Below are 25,389 nucleotides of genomic sequence, written 5' to 3' on the forward strand. Positions count from 1 at the left end.
ATAAAAGGTGAAAGGGTATATGATCCTCTGGAAGATGATCGAGATATACACTAATAGCCTAATTCCTTTCATTTTCTTTCCAAATGACCTTCAGCAATCCCTAATTACACTATTTTGGATACTGTAATTATTTTGCCTGGGTTCCTATTCTACCTTTAAATGCAATTTACACATCCTGGGTTAGTAATGTAGCTAAATCCACTCAGGTGAAAGGAACTCTCACCCCTCACAAAGTAATGAACCTTATCATGGACATAATCCAGCTGGTTCAGGCACATTAACTATTAGCAGATGTTCCCTTTGGCTGAAAGACTGACGGCTCTCCTTGGTTCTCCTCATCCTGATTTTTTTTTTTCCACAGTGTCTGAATGACTATCTCCAAGGAGACATCACAAATAGGGAAACAAGATCCACAGCTATACATCAATAAAATATATGTATTTTTTAGTTATGATATACGAGGAATATTTTGCATGTTTTGGAATACATGCCTGAGGTCAAGGTTTCATAGTAGTTGAGCTTAAGATATTTAAAGCACAAGAAACTTGCCTCAGAATTTTTGTGATTTTGTTCTTCTTTGAAAGAAAGGAAGAAAAAAATAAATCTTAATTGGTACTTTATTTTAACATGGTTTTGTTCTAAAGTTTCTTAAGCTTGTTTTCTAACCCAAGCTCTGTCAATGAATGTCTTTGAAAATAACTACCCGCTCTTATTAATAAGCAATACCCTTAAACATGGGACATATTTACAATTAAATAATTATTTCAGAAGCAAGCTGTTAGCCATGTGTTATATATAATGAATGAGAATTAATTGTTCTAAGTTAAAAAAAAACTCAGATAACTTTATTTTTATTCATAATTCTACAAGTCTTTCTACCTTTCATATGATCTAAGGATGATGATATTATGTTACCCATTTGAGCCTGAGGATAAATTGAATAAAAGATGATCTAATTCGTACTCCAACCTAAATTTCCAGTCCATTTGTATGTAATGACTGAGGCTTTGAGAGATATAAAGAAAGAACATGTGTGTTAGAGTCAGATTTGGGGTTTGACCCCTGACCTTATTCTTTTGTAGCTTTGTGAACTTGCCTGATGGGCTTGTCCTTCTGTGTCTCCTCTCACCTTTGATCTACTTCCATTTCATTCATGACTCTTTCAGATAGACTCACCTGGGAGTGCGTCTGTTTCTGTTTGGGTTCAATCAGAATGGAAATAGGGGTGGATAATTTTTCTCTGGGGCCTGAAACTTTGAGTACCCCTTGTAAAATTGCAGAATTATACATACAAAATTAGGTAGGAAAGTGAATATTTATTTATACCGAGTAAAGAAATCATAACAAATTATATATTTTAAGAGCACATAGTACAAATTCTTAAAGAAATGTTTAAGACAAATACCATGAATATAGCAAAATCCCCAAAATTATATTTTTGTATTAATGAACTGTCTCTTTCCTCTACATTATTTTTACTGTAGCTTTTCATATGACAATGACTTTAATATTAGCATTCTCTCTAGTGAAAAGAAAAAGATAATTCTGCATTTATTCTTGTATGGTTGAACAAATTTTGATTTGGTATCCTATATAATAAAAGCCCAGCGACTGAAATTGTGGGACTAGCAGAACAACCAGAGACCAGAACACCACGGCCCTTCACCCCGGCTGTCCCTGCCCCCCAAGGAGCGGTTAGGGGCGGTCAGGCAGGCAGGCAAGCAGTTAGGGGTGATCAGGCAAGCAGTTAGGAGCCAGTGGTCCTGGATTGTGAGAGGGATGTCTGACTGCCAGTTTAGGCCTGATCCCACTGCGGTCAGACATCCCCCTAAAGGTTCCGGATTGCAAGAAGGGGCAGGCCGGGCTGAGGGTCCCTCCCACCCCATGTAAGAATTTCGTGCACCGGCCCTCTAGTTCTACTATATAGAGAATTTAGAAAAAGTTTGTTTTAATCTCACAAATTCCTTATAGCTTATAAATATTAGGATTTTGTGAAATGAAAAAATATTAGCTTTTTTTATGTGTTGAGTATAAGATTTGAATATTTTTCCAAAGATAGATTTCAATATTTTGACCTTGTTCCTCCTTTTATAGCTACATATTTCCTATCCCAGTTGTACTACACACATTTTCTATACAATACTACCTCTGGCACTACACTTTCTTGTTCTGTAAACAGGTGAGTTGACATAGAGGTAGAAGGCATTTCTGAAAGCCATTCCCACAGTTGCATGACTAGCAATGACTTAACTATACAAAAGAGGGACTGTGAGCCATAAAAACATATTTCACCCCCCTAAAAAAAAAGCAGTCTGAATTTATCCCTAACTCAATTTCCAGGTTTCAAATCTTGTTAGTGGCCTCTCTAACACACCACCCATCAGAGGGCTGGGAGCTTCCGTCACCGGGGGGGCTTGGCCAGCCTAAAAACGGCTCTCAGGCCCTCACCCAGACTGGCCAGGCATGCCAGTGAGGACCCCTCATCCTAAAGGGGATATGGCCAGCCTGAAAACAGCCATCAGCCCCTCACCCAGGCTGGCCAGGCACCCCAGTAGGGACCACCACCCGGAAGGAGGTGTGACCAGCCTGAAAACAGCCATCAGCCCCTCACCCAGGCTGGCCAAACCTCCATGGGGTGAGGGTCCCCACTGGGTGGGGGGGGGCTTGACCAGCTTGCAAACAGCCATCAACCCCTCACCCAGGCTGGCCAGGCACCCCAGTAGGGACCACCACCCTGAAGGAGGTGTGACCAGCCTGCAAACAGCCATCAGCCCCTTATCCAGGCTTGCCAGGCACCCCAGAGGGACCCTCACCCTGATCCGGGACACCCTTCAGGGCAAACCAGCCAGCCCCCACCTGTGCACCAGGCCTCTATCCTATATAATAAAAGGGTAATATGCAAATTGACCCTAACAGCAGAACAACTAGGAATGACTGGTCACTATGACACACACTGACCACCAGGGGGCAGACGCTCAAGGCAGGAGCTGCCCCCTGGTGGTCATTGTGCTCCCACAGGGGGAGCTCTGCTCAGCTACAAGCCAGGCTGACGGCTGCCAGTACAGTGGTGATGGTGGGAGCCTCTCCTGCCTCCTCAGCAGTGTTAAGAATGTCTGACTGCAGTTTAGGCCTGCTCCCTGCTGGCAAGTGGACATCCCCCAAGGGCTCCCGGGCTGCCAGAGGGATGTCTGAATGCCAGCTTAGGCCCAATCCCCCAGGGAGCAGGCCTAAGCCAGCAGGTGGTCATCCCCTGAGGGTTCCCAGACTGCGAGAGGGCACAGGCCGGGCTGAGGGACCCCCTGAGTTCACAAATTTTTGTGCACCGGGCCTCTAGTATAATCATAACAAACATAATGGAGAAAAAATGTTTAAACCCACCTTCAGGGAAAATTTGTGCACTGGCAATGTTACCAGACTATGGGGCTTTGCTTGCTTGCACCCATCAAAGCCCAATTAAAGGTGTTTAAAGGAGCTGAGGTCATGGGCTCTATAGACTGGATGGGGCCAGGGTAGGGAGTAGTTGCTCATTGCTCCAGGTGCTGGTGTCAGCCATGGCATTGTCCTGTAGGGTTTCATGAAGGTGTGGTCAGGAGGGTATTTCACTTTCATGGGCCTGGGGCTGAAACATAACTGAAGTCAAGCTGTCATCCCTATCTTGACCAAAACTCTGTTTCTGAGGTCACACAGACCTGAGGCTTTGTTCTTAAGACAGCTTTATGCTAACCAGTATCTGATGTCCTAAGAGCTTAATGATTCAGGAAGGGAGTGGAGGGAAAGAAAGGACATTGAGTCCTGTTAAATAAATGGAGTTTCTGTGGTTACAGCAACTAGTATAGTCTGAACCTATCTGTGTGAGGACCAATAATAAACAGCTGGCCAACCAGCACCACTCCATAATCAACTCGTTGAATAGTACTATATCACAACATTTTATTCCATTTAAATTTATTTCTGGTTCAGGATATCTTTGCACATGAGCTATGTTAAATGAAAACTTTCATAGCCAAAAGTTTTTCTAAAAGAAAGGCTTTATTGAGCCATATACTAGCCAGAAAAAAAGGAGCAGGCCCTGAGGCTTGCGGTAGAGCTAGATGGAGAAGACAATGTGTCCACCTTTGGAGTTGACAGGCTCTTTTACACATCACGTGTTGGAGAGGACGAATGTAAGTTATTTTGAAAGAATCCACATTGGCTATGACAAAGTAGGTGAGAGGAGGTGAAGCAGGGCTAGTTCTGGGATAGTTTCATAATCCATAAAGAAGTGTTTTCTCTTTGGATTGGTTGTCATCAACAGTCTGGAAAGTTCATGGGTAAGCAAGATGTGGCTATTTAGCCATTCTTTCTAGATAATCATGGACATAGCCACCCAGAAATCAATTCAAAGTTTCAACATACACTCAGGACTGTCATCAGTCTTATTTTTTGCTTTTACTATGGTAGCTGTGAACTGGTTAACAGCTCTTGTCCCTTCCACCCTCCGACTTGCTGTAATTTAATTTAGGACATTTCAGAATTATTTTTTTTTTCTTGCCAATTCCTTTCTTCCCTCTTCTCTATCTTTCTAGATTTATGTATTCTTTTTTTGGCCTTGGTTATTTTGTAGTAAAACTCTCCTGACAAATTCACCCAAGCCCACATTTCTTCTAAGAAATTATTTACTAGAAACGTGCAGTGGTTCTCAACCTTCTGGCCCTTTAAATACAGTTCCTCATGTTGTAACCCAACCATAAAATTATTTTCGTTGCTACTTCATAACTGTAATGTTGCTACTGTTATGAATCGTAATGTAAATATCTGATATGCAGGATGGTCTTAGGCAACCCCTGTGAAAGGGTTGTTCAACCACCAAAGGGGTCGCAACCCACAAGTTGAGAACCACTGGTTTATGTCTTTATCAAACGCCAATTACTAACAGCAGAATCTGTGCCCTCAATCAATATACAAACCACCCGATGATGAATTAAGAACAGAACAGTCTGTACTCAGCACAGTTCCCATATTATACTGCTTTACCTTCAGTCAGTAGAACAGGAACTCCTCGTGGATTGTTGTATGTATGCAAAAATCATATGACCTAGTTTCTGACTCAGAAGTAATTCAGAATTAAGTTTGAGCCCTCACAATCATTTCTCTTGTGCAAAGCTAGTTCTGACTATTCTTTATGTGATATAATAAATAAAATAATCAACATCTAGTGAAATGATATGTGTGTGTGTTTGAGTGTGTGTGTGTGTGTGTGTGTGTGTGTGTGTTCCTTCTAAACATCATATAGAGAACATAAGAGAACACTGGTAGGATTTAGCCTCCTAAAGATCAAGGTACTTATTTTTAATGAAAAAGGTTAGGTGGGGAGAAGAAAAGGGAAATATTCTTGAAGGGAAAAAGAGAAGTTTCATTTGAATGCATACAGAGAGCGTTGCCATGGCAACCTTACTCCAAGTGAGAAAAAGAACATTTGTCCTGCCTGTTATTCAGATGTCCATCATGTGCTGGCAGCTGAAGAAAACCTGCTGTTACTATTGCAAATTTTTAATTTTCCAAAGGGATTGGGTATGAATGAATGGTTTAAGTAGTGATAAGGCACCCTGCCTCCCCCAAAAAAGTTCTAGTCATCATCTAAAACTCTGGACCTAATGACAGGATTATCCATTATCTTTTCTAATTAGTGTCATTCTCTAAAATACCTCCTGTAACTGCTAATAAAGGCAAGAAATGTTTGAGAACACAAAATTCTTTTATAATCCATATATTCATTGTTATTTGTATTAAGCCAACTACATGTCATATATCACATCACACACACATATATATATGTGTGTGTGTATATATACATATATATTATTCATATCACATGTACATATATATCATTCATATCAAATTCTTATGACTAATAGCATTTACAGGGAACAATATAAAAATTATGCTTTATATTGTGACTCCTTATAATGTGAAGAATTTTACTATGTGAAATCAATACAAATAACAGAGGTTTAGTATTAAAATTTACATTAGTCCACAATTTCAAGGTACTTTATGCTTTGGAGGAAAAACTATCAATGCCCAGTCATTTTTGTTAATAGAAATATGTTGGGAAAATTGCTTCTTCATAGGCAGCAAACATAATTCTCCATTTGGGATGCAATTTAGCACAAAGACTGGGAACTGGGAGCCAGTCACCTGAGTTTTATTCTTGCTCTCCCTTTTCCTAAGAGTATATGTATAACCTTGGGCCAGTTTTTTAACCTTTTGTCCAATTTTCTTCATCTTGAAAATAGAGAGTGATACTCTATGGAGTTTTCAGGATATCAAAAGTCCTAATACAAGAACTGGCAAACTTTTTCTGCCAAGGAACAGATAACAAATATTTTAGGCTTCATCAGCCATATGGTCTAAGTGGCAACTGGTCAACTCTGTCATTATATGAAAGTGGCAATAGACAAAAACCAATGGGCGTGGCTGTGTTCCAAGTGAAGTTTATTTAAAAAACAAACAGTAGGGCTGGATTTGGCCCATGAGATATACTTTGCCAAGCCCTAATTAAATACATAAGGTTCTTATATGCTGCTTAATTCAGAATAATTGCTAAATAAGTGTTAACTTATATGACTTAATTGTGAATTTTGTTGTTGGTTTTAGTTTAAAATGAACAGAACATTTGAAGTTATCAAAACAGCCTCAATCATAGTAATTCAACTGAGTCATAATGAATACAGGAAGGTATTGACTCAAAGTTTTGAACTCCATTTTGAACAAAGATGATACTAGGAAGGAGATATTACTGTGGAGATGCTTTTACTGCAATAGTGAACAGTATAATCTACTTCTTATAAATCAGAACAAATGTATAATTAAAATGGGTCGAGTAGAATTCATTGCTTTGTAAATATTTTTTAGTGCCCCTTTGTATTAAAGAAATCATTTTAAAAGCAAGAGTAAGGTGGGCAACAATGGAAAATCTTATTGATAAAACTAAGATAGAATTAAGACTGAAAAAAGTGATATTTGAGAGAAGAAAATATCTTCAAACTGCTGCGATCACAGTTTATTTTACAAAATAAGCTTTTAATGTCCTCGATGGTTCTACTTGTGCCTGCCTTTCATAGTCAAAATATGGAAACCACGTGAAATTGTATGAATTGGCAGGTTGTGAAATTTCAAATGTGTATTTCAGTGGCACTAGTGATAGTATTTCAGTGGGAAAGCTTCACTGTTTAAAGGATTAAGGTTCCAATATTTTCCCTCCAGGAAGTAGAGATACAGACTGCTCCTTAATTAGGTAATATCCATGCTGCCCTTTACCAAAATGACTATCCATTGCTCAAATCATTCAATCCCACACCAACACATGCTCCAGGTTTCACTTGCAAGTTTATCCATCCAATGTATAAGTTGTGTAACAAGAACAATAATTTAAAAAGAAAATAAGGATAAACACTGACTAGCATGCATAATTTTTTCCTGGGATAAACTGTGTTGATCAATAAAGACCCCAAAAGAAACATCTGTAGTTTAAATATTAAATTTTCTCTAAATAATTTGATTACAAAGCTCCTGGAAACCTATATTGAAACTGATTTAACTAATTATGTGGACAAGCAATAATTTTTATTGGCTTCGAAAATTTATGTTTAACTCATACCATGAACACACACTGCCCAAAGATTTAAAGTTGAACTCTTTACAAATTTTTATATCATCATATCTTACAAATATGTGACGCTTAGTTACAATAATGAGTATGATACTCTAGATAAATTTAGAGCTGCCTTTGAACACCTGATAATCTTATCTATGTCAGTGTTTTAGTTCTCAATGTAATCACTAGCTTTAAATTAAATATTCCATGTTATTTAATTATGTGAGTTCTATAAAGTATAACTGTCTGATAACCAAAAGAGATTGATCACAAAACACACACACATACACACACACATTCATTCATTCATTTATTAATATGAAGTTGTGTCCTGCCCTCCTTGGCAGGCCCTTTTATATCAGTTTCACTGGTAGATCTCACTTTTGATGTAGGGTGGCACCCCAGGAAGCCAAGAGAATCCTCAACCCAATCCAGGTCCTTGTCAGGGAACAAGAACAAATTCAAAAGCATGACAGAAAGATTTAGCAAAACACAGTACGTTTATTAAAACAATAGTACACATTTGAGGAGTGAGAGTGAGTCTCCTTGGAGAATGAAAGGCCCCAGTGGGGTCTGATTGAAGGTTTTTATTAAACGTGGGCATAGGTGGGGTAGGGTGGTCCTTGGCTTCTGGTGCTGGTGAGGTGACTGCCTACTGAGATCATCCTTGTCTCTCCTCTCTGGATGGAAATATGCACCTCCAATTATAGGAAACTGGGGAGGCGGGAACTGGCAACAGGTGGTCAGTGAAGTTCGCTGTCTGTGATGTTCCAGCCTAGACAGAGGAGGGCAGGGTAGAGCATGAGGTCTTTGTTCTCTATCCTAACTTTTCTGCTTCACTTTGACTCTCAAAAGTTCCGCAGTTTGGAAAGTAATTTATGAAGATGCACTTTTAGTTACTTATTCCTGGAAGCTCTCAACAAATAGTTTAGTACCTACCATGTGCCAAGCACTCTTCTAGGCCCCATGTATTATATAGAATAAAATTATAAGCAAATCTCCCTTAATTATTAAAGAACCCATAGAGGCTTCTACTTTTCCCAGGGCATTAAAGCAACTATTACAAGCTCTTACTGCTTATAAGTAACTGCCTTGGCTTCCGACACTGATGGACTTCATTGGCAAGCTAAGTACTCTTGACTGAAATTAGAAAATTAAACAGAAATAACTGTCACAGTTGGCTCACAAACAGTCCTGGCATGAATGTAGCATCAAGGTCTAGAACAAAATTAAGGTTTTCCAGTCTTATATATGGCTGTGAGGTTTGAGCTCCCAGGCTTAACATATATATATATAAAAGCCAAGTGACCAGAATGACTGAAACGACCAGTTTCTATGACGCACACTGCAGCTGGCCAACCAGCCCTATCGGGAGTGGGGCCAGCAGTCCAACCTCCCCACAGCTGGCCAGCCCTGATGGGCCCAGATTAGGGCAGGCTGATCAGATTCCACCCATGCACAAATTTGTGCACCGGGCCTCTAGTCCTATCTAATAATAGACAAAGATTGAAATTAACCCTACCTCCGCTACGCTTCCGATTAGCTAATCAGCAAGATATGCAAATTGACCACCAACAAAGATGGCAGCTGGCAGCCATGCAGCTGAAGCGAGCAGGAGGCTTGCTTGCTCCAGTGATGGAGGAATCCAAGCTTCTTCCCTGCTGTGGCCAGGCTCTGAGCTCCACTCTAAGCAACAAAGTTGCAATTATATAAGCTAAAAAAACCCCAGATACCTGCTTTCAGCAGGCTGTGGCCTTGGAGCTGGAGCGGCACCAAAGTTTCAATTATAGAAGGTAAATAAATCCCAGAATTAAAAAAAAAAAAGAAAAAAAAGGAGAGGCTGGGAGCTTCGGTCCCCGGTGGGCTTGGCGAGCCTGAAAACCCTCAGCCCCTCATCCAGACTGGCCAGGCACCCCAGTGGGGACCCCCACCCAAAATGGGGTGCAGGCAGCCTGAAAACAGCCATCAGCCCCTCATCCAGGCTGGCCAGGCACCCCAGTGGGGACCCCACCCTGAAGAGGGTGTGAACAGCTGCAAACAGCCATCAGCCCCTCACCCAGGCCAGCCAGGCTCCCAAGCAGGACCCCCACCCTCATCTGGGACACCCTTCAGGGCAAACCAGCCAGCCCCCACCCGTGTACCAGGCCTCTATCCTATATAGTAAAAGGGTAATATGCAAACTGACCCTAACAGCAGAACAACTGGGAATGACTGGTCACTATGACACACACTGACCACCAGGGGGCAGACGCTCAATGCAGGAGCTGCCCTCTGGTGGTCAGTGGGCAAGCCAGGCTGATGGCTGCCAGTACAGTGGTGGTGGTGGGAGCCTCTCCCACCTCCTCAGCAGCGCTAAGGGTGTCCAACTGCAGCTTAGGTCTGCTCCCCGCTGGCAAGTGGACATCCCCCGAGGGCTGCTGGGCTGCCAGAGGGATGTCTGATTGCCAGCTTCGGCCCAATCCCCCAGGGAGCAGGCCTAAGCCAGTAGGTGGTCATCCCCCGAGGGGTCCCAGACTTTGAGAGGGCACAGGCTGGGCTGAGGGCTGCCCCCCAGTGCACAAATTTTTGTGCACCGGGCCTCTAGTATTAATATAAAATCCCAAACAGAGATAAAGATTAGGCTGTACTTCTACATAGAAGCAAATGGAATTAAATTCAACTTGACTAACCAAGACATGTAGAGGCCAAATTTGGAACAGGGTATTTGGAAACTGAGATAAGCAGACTGGAAATAATCTAAAAACATTACTAGCACAACATCTTGTCAATTATTGATGCCTATGTGGATTTCAATGTCAATCTTGAGTGTGCCACGTGCTTCCTCACACATTACTTATCTTGATCTTATTAAAAATCTTAAAATGATGATAGGCAACATGATCCCCTTTTACGGACTGCAGATGTCTAGAAGTTTGATTATTTGAGTCTTTGGGGATAATCATTTTTTTTTACTTTATTAAACTACTCAATTTCTCCAAAGAAGTTGTACAGTTTTAAACATCCATTTAGAGTGATATAGTATAAAATATGTTTGAACATTATTAAACTTGAAATAAATATGGATTAATATTTTGCTAAATAGGATTCATAACAAAAACTCTGTGGTTTCTTCTTTTAAATTTTTTATTGAATTGGTTAATAAAATTACATAGGTTTCATGTGTTCAGTTCTACAATGCATCAACTGTATATTGTATTGTGTGTTCACCACCCAAAGTCTCCTTTTATCATCATTTATCCCTTCTTTATCCTCTTCTACCTCTCCCCATCTCCATTTTCCTCTGGTAATCATCACATTTTTGTCTTTGTCTATGAGTTTTTTTGTTGTTGATACTTATTTTTTATTGTTGCTTATTCCCTTTCCCTTTTTCATGCACTTCTCTATCCCCTCCCCTCTAACAGCTGCCAGTCTGTTTTCTCTATCTCTGAGTCTGTTTTTTTTCTTTTCTCTTCTTTTCTTTCCTTTCCTTTTCTTTTCTTCTTTTCGTTCATTAGATTCCACATATAAGTGAAATTATATTGTACTTGTCTTTCTCTGACTGGCTTTTTTAACTTAGCATAAATCTCTCCAGGTCCATCCATGCTGTTGCAAAAGGTAAGATTTCATTTTTTTATATCCTCAAGTGGTATTCCACTGGGTAAAAATGTACCATAGCTTCTTTATCTACCCATCTTGGGCTGCTGGTTTAAGTGTTGTATAACTCTACAATCTGCCTATAGATTAATTTAGAGCTGGCCTTTGAAATTATCTCAGAAATTCTAGGTTTATACCAGAGTAATCACAGATACAAGAAGAATGATATTCATTTAAGTTTTCTATTCTTTATGTAAAACAAAATTATAGTACTGCCAGTATCCAATGTGTTAGGGTAGGCTGTTACATCATATAAGAAAAATCTCCAAAATGTTAGTGGCTTACCTCCAGAATGATTTATCACGCATGTTACATACCCTTTACAGATCAACAGAGACTCTTTTCACTATATCAAGGACTCGAGATAAAGGAGCAGCCATTGTTTCAAACCTGAAATCTCTGTGCTGGAAAGAGACATTTAAATGCTCAGAAGTTAATAGAATGAGCCAGGTGAACTGCATAATCATAAGAGGACTAAGAAATAGTCCAACCTTGTGCCTAGAAGAGAGAGAAATATTTGGTAAACAGCAGTGGTAGCTACCAAATATATATGATTTCATTTAGTTCTCATACAACCCCATGCGGCAGGTATTAGTTTCACTCTTTTAAAGATGAAGAGGAAGGTTAAGTAACTTGTGTAAGGTCATACAGATAGTAAGTAGTGGGGCAAGGACCAAAACAAAGCCAGTCCTACTATAGCCTCCGTAAGCATTACTCTCTGGTAACTGACAAGGGTCAGAGAGAAATGGAGAAAATGTGTCTATTAGATTAAAAGCAAAATGCAATCATGCTACTATTGCAGACATGCTTCTTTTTATTCATTATTTCTCTACTCTCTTTTTATTACTGTTCCAAGAAGTAATCTCTAGAAACCTTTTTGACTATAGCCCTACTAAAATAGCTTTCAAATGTTTAGTTTATGCCTTGTGCTTTCTAATTTTTGTTAATGAGCCAAAAGTGAATATCACATGCTGCTTACTTGGGAATCATATTCTTTCAAGTAATTACCATTTGTACTCTTTTACCTAATCATGAAGAAGAGCTTTTATTACTATGAAGTTGATGACTTTAGCTCAAATAAAAGAGCTTCATAGGTACTAATCTTTATTTTACTTCCTATCTATTTTGTCTTTGAATCAAGATATTTAAGGAAACTAGAGTGGCTTAAATCAGAAAAGGATAATTATTACATTAAACAAAAATATTTATCAAACATGGAAACTGAACCTGAAGGGTAAAACAAATTAGTATAATAAATATGACCAAATATTTATGTGAAAAGCATAGAAATAACATAGAAGAGCATAGACATTATACAAAGTTCATGTGACAAAAATGTACAGCATGAAGAAAATAATTTAAATGGAGCTTCAGTGTAACCATCTAAGTAATAAAATCCCTATAAACTACTAAATTACTGTTACATTTGCCTAAATAATCTTTATTTGGTAGCTTACAGAAGCTTTAAAATTTTATTTTTCTTACATATTTTTGAGAGTTTTATTCTCTTCTATATAAAATGTCATCAAAATTAAGGCTCACAACATCCATATTGAACTTTCCAGTTGAATGGATGCATTCAAGAGACTTTATGCCAAGTTTTTTGGGCTGCTCAATAAATCTGTCATAAAGAAGATGATCTAAAACCTGCAACAGATGCATTGATCTAATCAGTTACAGTAAAATACCCCATTTAGTGTCATAAACCTTTCAATATCCAAAAGCATTGGCATTTAGTAGACCAGAAAGCTGATTCACAGGAATATTTTTTTTTATGTAGCAAAAGCAGCAACAGATCAGCATCTTTCAATATATAGTTGTTACTGTGGACATAGTGGAAAATATTTTCCACTAAAGACATAAACATTGCAAAAATAAAATTAGATACTATGCTCTACAAATAGGGATCCAATCCTCTATAGAGTAATGTTATAAAACATCATGTTAGAGAATAATTGAAGTGAAAAGTAACTCAAAATTTAATAGTCTCACTTTCAGATACATTCAGAATCACTATTTTAAAATGCTTATAATGAATGTATAGTTGAATAGAAATCAGAAAACCAGGGCTCTGTTCATAACTCCAGCACTACTTACCTGGTGATCTTAAACACTGCACCTCAAAACTAGCAAAAGTAGTGAGCTGGGCTATTCTTCAGTGTGGTGCTCTACAGATAGGGAGCCAATTGTTAAAATCCTTTCTGATAGAAAAATTTTAAGTATGAGTGAATAAACTGCTATAGGATTTACACATGTTATCAGAGAATGCTTCTTTTAAAAAAAGCTAGGTGAGTCATGTTATACCAATATTTTTGGTTTCTTTTGTGTTATATATTTCTTTTCTCCTTGAAGAAAGGGAACAGAATGTTAATGTTGATGCTTCTAAAACAAACACATTCCCAATTTATGAAATGGAAATAATGCCTTTATCAAGATATTATTTTCAAACAAGTGAAAACATGATTGTCATGCAAATTCAAATGACTACATGTAAATATATATTTACATCAATAACGAGAGAACCAGTGAAATTGTTTATAAGTATGTTTAAATATTAGAATAAGATTGCTATCTATAATAATAAAAGCATAATATGCTAATTAGACTGGACATACTTCTAGACGTCCTTCCAGATGACCTTCTGGATGAAGCCAGGGCTGCGAGGGAAGCCTGGGTCCCAGGTACCTGCTGGCAGCCAGAGGGAACCCCGGATCCCGGGTGCCAGAGGGAAGCCAGTGCCAGCAGCCAGGGGAAGGAAGGCCTATTCTTGCACGAATTTTGTGCATCGGGCCTCTAGTGTTAGAAATAAAACTGATTAATGTTTTACAGGGTAATACTTATTTAAAGATGTAAATGAAACTCCCCCCGGAGTTATTCTAGAGAGCACTGCTTAAAAATTTTAAATTGTAATCATAAATGACTTTCAAGAAAATTCTCTTTGATTTTTAAAAATAGCTCTAAAAATTGGTCCATCAGAAAACAATATTCACAGTATATATTTTATATACACTAACCTTGGAGGAATTATCATCAAACTTAATATTTATATCTCTTAATCATATACCACATAATGAATATTTTGTGTATACAAGATTCAAAAAGCTGCCAAGTTGTTTTCTTTTAGTGAAAGGGTTATATGTAGGCATATTATTGGAAGGATTTTTATGCTCAGGCACAGAAAGTTTTGCCTTTCAAGACTCCACATCACGCTTGAAGAGAAATATTTTTTAATTATATCAAATAACTCAGAGAATAACACATTCATTCATTTACTCATTCGCTCTTATTTGGCAAGTAGATATAGAGGGATGGACACAGAGAAAACATATGCATCCTCCCCCCCAAATTCCAGGTAGCCTCCTTGGAGATGCTCTCCATAGATGTGAGGTGAAAGCACCCACCACCAATTTCCCTTGATTGGTAGCAGAGCTGAAATTCTCTGTGGAAAAAAAAGGTCACAGAAAACCTCCCTCAATCATCCTTACTGAAATTGTTATATACCCTCAGTAGGGGTTTCCACCCTCTGAGGAATTTAAAGCGCCCTGGCATGAATATTAACTGAAGTTTGGTGTCCATTGTCCTTGTTTTCATGAACCATTGACTCATAGCATGTAGAATTCTCTGTCTTCTTCATCAAAAGCCATTAAAACAAGAGTCTCTAGAAATATTTTACAAACCATTTTGACTTTTAGTTATAGGTAATATATTACATGATATAACTGGAATGATTATACAAGAAAGGAAATGATGATAAAATATTTTCAATTCTGTGACATCTTACTTGTTACTATACCTAAAGTTTTCAAAGTACTTGGGAATTTTTAGCACATTCCTAGTCTGTATTAAAAATCAATTTTGAATTTAATGAAATTGAACTGGAAAATAACATAGAATTAAGGATTTTGTACTCAGAGACATCATTACATGCAAATGGTACTTATTGCAGAATCACTAGGCACAGTAGGTTGCTGAGTTACAGCTTTGATAAAAGCACAACTTCAGCTTTACAAATGCTAAGCCAAACTGTTGAAAGACAGCACCCAGGAGTTGCACCATTTTTTTTCATGAATTAAAAAGCAAGTAATAGCCCAGCTGGCGTGGCTCATTGGTTGAGGATCATCCTATGAACCAGAAGGTCATGGGGTTTGATTTCCCATCAGGGCACATGCCTAGCTTGTGGGCTGGATCCCCAGTAAGGGGCGTGCAGGAGGCAGCCGATCAATGATTCGCATCATTGATATTTCTATCTCTCTCTCTCCCTCTCCCTTCCTCTCTGAAATCAATCAAAATATTTTTTAAAAGCAAGTAACAAAGTTAATCTAACACTTAAAGCGTGTTTTAATTTTCTTCTTTTGAGAAATAACTTCCTATTCATGAGATTTTAGTTGCTTTCTCATTTTTTTCTTCTAGAAAATAAGACCATAATGGGTGTTATTAGTATTTTTGTCTAATAAAGAATTTAGAGTATATTTGAACAATATACTATAACATAAAGGACCAATATCATCACCAGTCACAAAAGGAATTCATGAAGTAATCCCTTCTATTTTTGAATAGTCTTAATGAATAGTCATTTTAAATATCTATGTCATAAAAATAATCTGAAATTTGGAAATAGGCAAAAAATTACTAGGTGTTCTTTTATTTCATTCCTGGATATGACTTTATATTGTCTAGAATTTTTCAAAACTCTGTAGGGGCATAGGTTAACTGTTAAATTTTTATCTGGTAGAAATGCAAATACTGTCTTTTTAGACTTCCTGGTTATGTTAGACTTTAACTATTTTTTTAAGTAACCTTGCAATTTTATCCTAGCTTGCCTATAAATAGCTAGTTTAACAAATGTTATTGGGACATACCTTTAATTAATGTGTTGAATAAAATCATTGATATATTTTCATTTTATAATTATAGTTGACCCTTAAACAATATGGCTTTGAACTGCACAGTTCCACTTAGAAGTGGATTTTTTTCAAAACCTGTGGCTGGGAGTCTGTGGTTGCGAAGGGCCGACAGTATGCTTGGATCTATGCCATCTATAATAATAAAAGAGTAATATGCTAGTTAGACTGGGACATCCTTCCAGACGAACTTCCGGATGAAGCTGGGACTGTGAGAGAAGCCAGGGTCCCGGGTGCTGGAGGGAAGCCGGTGCCGGCAGCCAGGGGAAGAAAGGCCTACTCTTGCATGAATTTTGAGCATCAGGCCTCTGGTTTTATATAAGAGAACCTGAGCATCTGTAGATTTTGGTATCTACAGAGGGATCCTGGAACCAATCCACTGCAGATACTGAGGGACAACTTAGGTTTTGTGGGAGTCAAAAGTTTATGTGAATTTTTAACTGCATGTGGGGTTAGAACTCCTCCCCTCTGCAATGTTTAAGGGTCAAATATATATGGAAACCATAATTTTACCTCTTGGAAAATTATACTCTAACATTCTTAATGGTCCAGATTCAAATATATTTATTCAAAAGTGTTCTTAATTTTATCATTTCTTAGAATCAACAGGAGAGCTTGTTAAACCAGATTGCTGGGCCTCAGAATTTCAGATTCAGTAAGTTAAGGTAAGGTCCAAGAATTTGCATTTTTAACAACTTCAAGTGATAACTATGTTGCTAATACTGGGACCAGATTTTTTAGAATTACTGTTGTAATTTATTCTTTATTGTTCAGCTGTATAATATTCTCTTCAAAAATGCTAAACATTATCCATCACAATACTCTGCATAAGATTTGGGAAGTTACATGACTATTTTATATAAGAATGTCATAGGATCTTACGAGTTATATAATTTTTCAATTACTTTGCCACATAGCAAATTAGAATCAAACTCATTTAAGAATTTTGTATCTATATGTTAAATAAAAGAGACATCTATTTATTTTTATTATACAAAAAAATACAAAATATGCTCATTAGTAAGTCCAATGTTTTGACTTCTCTATTGTGGTTTCAGAATTCTTACATGATGAAGGGGATTCTTTATCTGCTTAAGTAAAAAGAAAAACAAAATTTTTTGTAATCCTTACCCAAGGATATTTTTCCACTGGTTTTTAGGGAGAGTGGAAGAGAGAGGGAAAGCCAAAGAGAAACATTGATGTGAGAGAAACACATCCATTAGTTGCCTCCTGCAGGAGCCCCAACCAAGGCCCAGGTCAGGGAGGAGCCTGCAACCAAGGTACGATCCCTTGACCACAATGGAACTGGAGACCCTCTGGTCTGCAGTCTAATGAAGAGCAAGAAAATTTGATACTGTTAATTTTTGTATTCTTTCTCTTTTTATATATTTTATTGATTTTTTTACAGAGAGGAATGGAGAGGGATAGAGAGTTAGAAACATCGATGAAAGAGAAACATCTATCAGCTGCCTCCTGCACACTCCCTACTGGGGATGTGCTCACAACCAAGGTACATGCCCTTGACCGGAATCGAACCTGGGACCCTTCAGTCTGCAGGCCAATGCTCTATCCACTGAGCCAAACCAGTTAGGGCTAATTTTTGTATTCTTTTATCACTATTTTGAAAATAGGGAAACATAAAGAACTTCTCTCCAAGCAGAGCCTCTCTTCTGATAGAGGAATTTAAAAAATCTCCTGGAATTTCTGCCCAGAAGGATCATTGCTTTCTAATAATTCTCTTCCTGTCAGGCTAGCGTGGCTCAGTGGTCGAGTGTCAACCTATGAGCCTCTAGGTCAGGGTTCGATTTCAGGTCAGGGCACATACCCAGGTTGTAGGCTCGATCCATAGTGTGGGGTGTACAGGAGGCAGCCAATCAATGATTCTTTCTCATCATTGATGTTTTTTTCTCTCTCTCCTTCTTACTCTGTAAAAACAGTAAAAATATATTTTTTAAAATTTTCTTCCCAATCACTTCTTAATATTTGCCAATCTTCACTGAGTTAAGAATAACCAAGAGGTACTTGTTAAAAATACATAATCCTGGTCATCCTCCCCCCCCCCCCCCCCCCCACCACCACCACCAGACCCTCTAGATCAGAATCTCCAAGAAAGGAGCTGAAGATGATCAGTTGCTTAATAACATTCTAGGTGATTCTAATTATGAGGTGCCGAGGGCGATCTGGGGTCCACATATGACTAACCATTTCCTTGAGACAGTTCAGTAGTTCCCAAACTTGTCTTCTTTATAGATCTTTAAAAATAAAATACTGATTCTTCTCACACCTAGATACTCTGATGCGATTGTCATGTGTCACTGGGACATTGGGATATTTAAAACGTGGCATATTTCTCTAATATGCAGCAAAGTTTGGGAACCACTGATCCAGTCAGTAAGACTTATTTCTGAGAGTTTAAGAAAAAGATACTTCTCTGGCTCAGCATCTCTGACGTTTATTTTGTAGTACCTTGTGAAAGAGGGAAGATTAAAAATCTCATTTTCATTTCCTTGGGTCAGAAGATGGTGGACTGGAATATTGACACCGGCCTTTAGGTTGGTTGGTGTGTTGGGTTTTTACATTGTAGGGACTATGGAGTTCTCAACATGCTGTTAGTTACTTAGCGGAATCTCTCACAGAAGAAGCTGTGATCTGGCAGTGAGAAGCCACTAGGTTTTTGTCTCTATCACTTAGTGCCTAGAGAAGGTCACTCGCTTTTCTGGGCTTCAACAACTTCACCTTTACTATTAGGCTACTACCCGTCATGAACTTCTTCACAAATCATGGTGAGTCTGTGAGTGTGAACTATTTTGTTAAGTAAGCAGTGCTAATAATACCATTCTCTTCTTGTGGCAATGATATTACTAAAGTAATCAATTTTATGACACTCATCACATTCAAATGTGTTTTTTTATTTTTAAACTATTTCTTGAAGTAAGCCATGCATACTCAAGAGTGACAAATTATAAACACAGAGATAGAAAAATGTTTTTTAGAAATGAAATGTTCTCAATAAATTTAGTCTCTTAAGTATTTTTAATGTTTATGTGATTGATATTTACTGCATTATTTTATGTATTATTACTTAAAATATTTAAGATGAGAAAAAGTAAAATATTTGTCAAAAAGTTTCCTAACATCTTTATTCTACTTTATTGTCCTTTTGACAAATAGTCCTAATTTTTGTAATTGAATTTCAGCAAGTTGCTTTTAAAATATTTACACTTGGGTTTAGTTTGTTTTCACTAAATGATATTAACAGATATAGAGTGGTTTAATCTTTTATGCATTTGTATGTTGTACAAGAAACAGATTGGAAACAGTTCCATGTTACCCATGTTTCCTAGACAATAGATACTTGAGTTCTATAAAGATAAATGATTTTTAATGCATTTTTTCCCAAAAAGTGCCTATTTTCCCAGTTCACATTTGAGTTACTTATTTTAAAGGCTTGACAGATCCATAGGGGGAAAAAAGGCAAGGATAACATTCTCAAGTGACACTTGTACAACTTCAGTTTGGGATGCTAGTGACCTAATTAAAAAAACAAAAAACAAAAAACCTCCCTATGCAAGAATAATATCCTGTTCCCCCAACATATGACAAAACAAAGTTGGGATGGATGGAAGGGTGGACTTCCAGAGTTCCATTTAACTTCTGTGGAAAACTGGGCAAAAGTGGCTTTCAGAAAATGTTCTGGCTTATCCCATTTCAACTATTTTAACAATGTCCCATCAAATACTATGTTTTGGTACAACAATCTATCCTTTGAAATCACAGAAGTGAGACATTATTTTAAATTTTTTTTTCCATTTCTTCAGTTTTCTTGTTCTGGGACAAGATTCTATTAATAAGAGTTTTAAGTTCCATTTGGAGGGCACTATTTAATTCATTTTTAAATTGACCAGGAATACAAAGATCCTTACTTATGAATGGTTTGAGGATATATATTAACAGGCAACAGCACAGCCTCAAGAAAATTCTACTGTGTGTGCCCACTGGGCTTGCCTATGCAACTGGAGCTCACAAATCCTGAAAATAGACTTCTCAACAGGGAGCAGAAACTGGGCCAGTGAGCTTCTTTCTACATCTGGAAGTATGCAACAGGCTTTCTCTATAGATTCAGTCTAGCCCAATATTCATAAATATTTTACTAACAATGAGCACATGGGTCTAAGCACTCAGTATATTTTGCATATTAATTGGCAAATGTGCCCTGAGACCCTGCTGTGTTGGAACCACTATGCCACACGCTGAGGCAGCCTGGTGAACAACAGAAATGTGACCTATGCTCTCAGAGGATTTATGGTCCAGTGAGGGGAGACATGCTATAGCAATACCAGGGGGCTGTAAGCTGCATGAGGACAGGATCCTGTCTGTCTCTCACTGCTTAATTCTTGAAAGCTGCCTTAGTGAAATCTAGCAACACATTTGCTCACTGTAAATTGAATGAATGAATCTATTTAGAACAGTTCTCTTTATTTTCAATGTTCTTATTCATCTGAAGTTCACTCCGGCCATGCCAGAAATCTATTTAATCTTTTGAGCAGACTATGGGAATTAAGAAGTCTATGAATTATATCCCAGGCTCCGGTTCAGATCAATATACTACCCTGTATTAGTACTGTGCCTCAAGGCCAGCTGCATAGACCCTGTTAAGGAAAGATAGCTATTAACTGGATCAAGATTCATCTACTCACAAATGTATTTATTTAATATTCTTTTTGAATACCTACATCTCACTAATATTTTGCACAAGTATAAAAGCCCATATAGGGAAGTGATAGAAAAAACACATAGGAGGGTCTTCTGACCCCATGGCTGATGTTCACAGGAAGATGTGAGAGAGACACATCTACACTAATAAAAGAGAAACATGGTAATTAGCGTACGACCGCTACCCTTTTCATTGGCTAATCAGTGAGTATATGCAAATTAACTGTCAGCCAAGATGTTTGCTGGCAGCCAGGCCACTGGAAGCGAACATGAGGCTTGCTTGCTGCGGACTCCAACGTTCCCCGCCTCACTTGCCACAAGTCTAAGCAGCTATGTACTATGTTGCAAATAAGAAGCTAAACAAAACACCAGAAATCAGCCAGACTGAAAGCCAGCAGACCAAAACATTGTATCCATGTTTTCAGCAGCGAGACCTCAGAGCTAAAGCTGGCCCAGAATAAAAAAAAAAAAAAAAGAAAACAAGGAGTGGTTGGAAGCTTTAGTCACTCGCTTCCAGAAAACAGCCCTCAGCCCCTCACCCAGACTGACCAGGCACCCCAGTGGGGACCCCCACCCTGATCCAGGACACCCTTCAGGGCAAACCAGCCAGCCCCCACCCGTGCACCAGGCCTCTATTCTATATAGTAAAAGGGTAATATGCTTCCCAGCACCGGGATCAGCGGAGCAGCGAGGCTCCCGGCACCGGGATCAGCGTGACAGGGGGCAGCGCCCAAACCCCCTGATCGCCCTGTGGCTCTGTGTGTGACAGGGGGCGGGGCCACAACCTCCCTATCTGCCCTGCTCTGTTTGTGACAGGGAAAGGCTCCCCAACCCCCTGATCAGCCCTGCTCTGTGCCTGATAGGGGGGAGCTCCCCAATCCCCTGATTGCCCTGTGGCTCTGTGTTTGACAGGGGGGAGCTCCCCAATCCCCTGATTGCCCTGTGGCTCTGTGTGTGACAGGGTGCAGCGCCCCAACCCTCCCCTCCCCCCCACGGGCCCTGCTCTGTGTGTGACAGGGTAGAGCCATAACCTCTCTATCAGCCCTGCCCCGAGTGTGACAGTGGTGGCACCCCAACCCCCTGATCGGCCCTGCTCTGTGGGTGATAGAGGGTGGCGCCCCAACCCCCCTCCACGGGCCTTGCTCTGTGTGTGACAGGGTAGAGCCATAACCTCCCCATTGGCCCTGTCCTGAGTGTGACAGGGGGTGGTGCCCCAACTCCCCTATAGGCCCTACTCTGTGAGTGACGGGGGGAGCTCCTAAACCCCCTGATCAGCCCTGCTCTGTGCATGACAGTGGGGAGCTCCCCAACCCCCCTGATGGGCCCTGCTCTGTGAGTGACAGGGGGCAGCACCCCAACCCCCTGATTGGCTCTGCTCTGTGCATGACAGGGGGTGGTGCTGCAACCTCCCCATCGACCCTGCCTTGAGTGTAACAGGGGGTGGTGCCCCAACCCCCCAATTGGCTGTACCCTGAGCGTGACTGAGGGTGGCATCGCAACCTCCCGATCCGCCCTGTTCTGTGCATGACAGGGCGGCGCCCCACCTCCCCAATCAGCCCTGCTCTGAGCCTGACCAGGGGCTGCACTTAGGGATTGGGCCTGCCCTCTGCCACCTGGGAGCAGGCCTAAGCCAGCAGGTCATTATCTCCCGAGGGGTCCCAGACTGCGAGAGGGCATAGGCCGGGCTGGGGGACCCCCCTCCCCTCGCCCCCTGAGTGCACAAATTTTTGTGCACCGGGCCTCTAGTCTGAGAATAATGTCAGGGATGCTTCCTAAAGTGGAAACATGGATTTTTTCCTTCAGTGTGTTAGGGTTAACTATCACTGGGGAGATATGGAATATTTTAAATATCACAAAGTACCTCCAAGTTTCTAGATTTGAGGATTTCCTTTTCTTTTGTATTATAAATTTTTCTATATCATTTCTATAATTAAAATAAAACATCAGTCATAATAAAATGAAATCACAGTGATTGGGTTAAGAAATCAGAAACATCAATCAGAAAGGATATATGCACCCCTATGTTCATAGCAGCACAATTTAAAATAGCTAAGATTTGGAAACAGCCTAAGTGCCCATCAGCAGATGAGTGGATTAAAAAACCGTGGTACATCTACACAATGGAATGCTATGCTGCTATAAAAAAGAAGGAACTCTTACCATCTGCAACAGCATGGATGGACATGGAGAGCATTATGCTAAGTGAAATAAGCCAGTCAGAGAAGATAAATATCACATGATCTCACACATTTGTGGAATATAATGAACAACATAAGCTGATGAACAAAAGAGATCCACAGACAGAGAAGCATCCAACAGACCATCAAACCTCAGAGGGAAGGCAGAAGGTGGGGAGTGGTAAGAGATCAACCAAAGGACTTGTATGCATGCATATAAGCATAACCAATGGACACAGACACTAGGGGGTGAGAGCATTTACTGTGGGGGGTGGGGGGGTGGCAGTGGCTGGGGAGAGGTTAGTGGGGGGAAAAGGAGATATATGTAATATGTTAATCAATAAAGAATAAAAAAAAGAAATATAAACACAAAATTGTTGAATGGTTTGTAATATATAGCTATATCGATATGTATACTATATATATACATATATATAAACTATGTCTATATATAAACAGTATTTGAACAATATAACAATTCAATTAATTTAGTAAAAATAACTATTAATACTTATAGATTTGCAGAATAATGTAAAATGATGCTATATAATAAATAAAAATTTACTCTTTCAGGGGTGAAATTAGTTAAGCTTTTATAATTAACTAGAGGCCCTGTACATGAAATTCATGCACTTGAGGGGGGGTCCCTCAGCCTAGCCTGCACCCTCTCACAGTCTGGAAGCCCTCAGGAGATGTCTGACTGATGGGGAGAGGCCTAAGCTGGCAATAGAACATCCTTACTGCTGCCACAAAAGTGGGAGAGGCTCCCGCCACAGCCACTGTGCTTGCCAGCCATGAACCTGGCTCAGGCCTTCTTGTTGAGCAGCTCTCCTTCTGTGGGAGCATAGTGACCACCAGGGGGCAGCTCCTGCATTGAGTGTCTTCCCCCTTTTCGTCAGTGCATGTCATAGCGACCAGTCGTTCTGCTGTTCAGTCAACTTTCATATTAGCCTTTTATTATATAGGACTAGAGGCCCCACTCAGGGGGTTCCCTCAGCCCAGCCTGCACCCTCTTGCAGTCCGGGAGCCCTCAGGGGATATCCAACTGACAGCTTAGGCCCCCTCCCCCAGGCCTAAGTCACAGTCTGGGCCCCACCCCCAATCTCTCCCCCGTGACCACCAGTGGTCTCCCTCTGTGGGAAGTGACCAGTGGGCTGATCGGGGGATGGTGCCTACCAGTGAGCAACTGGCCCCACCCCCCATTGCCCCGCTGCTGCCAGTTGAAGCCCCCCTATCACCGGCCCCTCCCTCTGCCCACTGCACCTGCCTTGACTGGCCTGGTGCCGCCCACTTGCCGGTCCCACCCCCCACTGACTGTTCATTCTGCAGTTTGGTTGACTTGCATATTAGGCTTTTATTATATAGGATGTCTTAATCTGCATATCTGAATCAAATTATGATGAAGAATCATTGATTTGAAAGCACACAAACCTAAATACATTGAATAATTTGTGCCTCTGTAAAGCAATAAACACAGTTCTAAGAGCTATTCAAATTATTTAGAATTATGAATTTGTGAAAGTTTGTGGACAGAATTATAAGTTTGATGCTTTTTTAGAAAAATCTAATCCAATAGAAGTCTATTTAGGGAATATTAACAAAACGTACTTGATTACCTTCATTGTCTAAAGTCACTAGATATTTGACAGATAGTTGATTCAGACTATTATGGCTCTTGCTGTTTTGACTTATCCTCTCTCTGCTTCATTAACTAAAAGATATGTATGAAATACTAATGAATGCATAGAAGAAAATATTCCCTAGTTTGCATTAGTTGGTTAGAGATTTTAAAAGCATTGATGAGGAAGGGTTATTTAGCTGCTATTGAAAAGTACTTGGGCAGATGCAAGGTTTAGCATAAGGAAGAGTAGGAGATTCAGGGAGAAAGAATGACATAATGATTGTCCTGAAGTAAAGAAAAGAAGAGGCCATGGAAATAGAGAAAGCCCAGAGTGCTGACATGTGGAAGTTAAGGGAAAATGATACAAGATAAGGCTGACATAGCAGGAACCAGATAGAGCAATGCTTCCAAAACTACCTGATATGGAAGAACATCTCCCTCTCTCTCTACACACACACACACACACACACACACCCCAAACATTCAGGCCTCATTTTTTTTCAATATAATAACAATGAGTAAATAAAAAAATATATTAAAAATAAAAGCTTAAGTTATTATAATTTTTCAATAATTAGATTCAACAGACATAAAAATATTCTGTCAAATTGATATTAAAGTCTCTAAATCTTTCCTTTCAATGTTTGTATTTGTCTTATTGAAGCAGGAGTTTTGGGGGAGCATAGGCAGGTTTAGGGTTTTTTAGGA

The sequence above is a fragment of the Myotis yumanensis genome, unplaced genomic scaffold (assembly GCF_028538775.1).
Source record: "Myotis yumanensis isolate MYYU_CA2020_CCGP unplaced genomic scaffold, mMyoYum1.0.hap1 SCAF_1, whole genome shotgun sequence".
Classification (NCBI taxonomy): Eukaryota; Metazoa; Chordata; class Mammalia; order Chiroptera; family Vespertilionidae; genus Myotis; species Myotis yumanensis.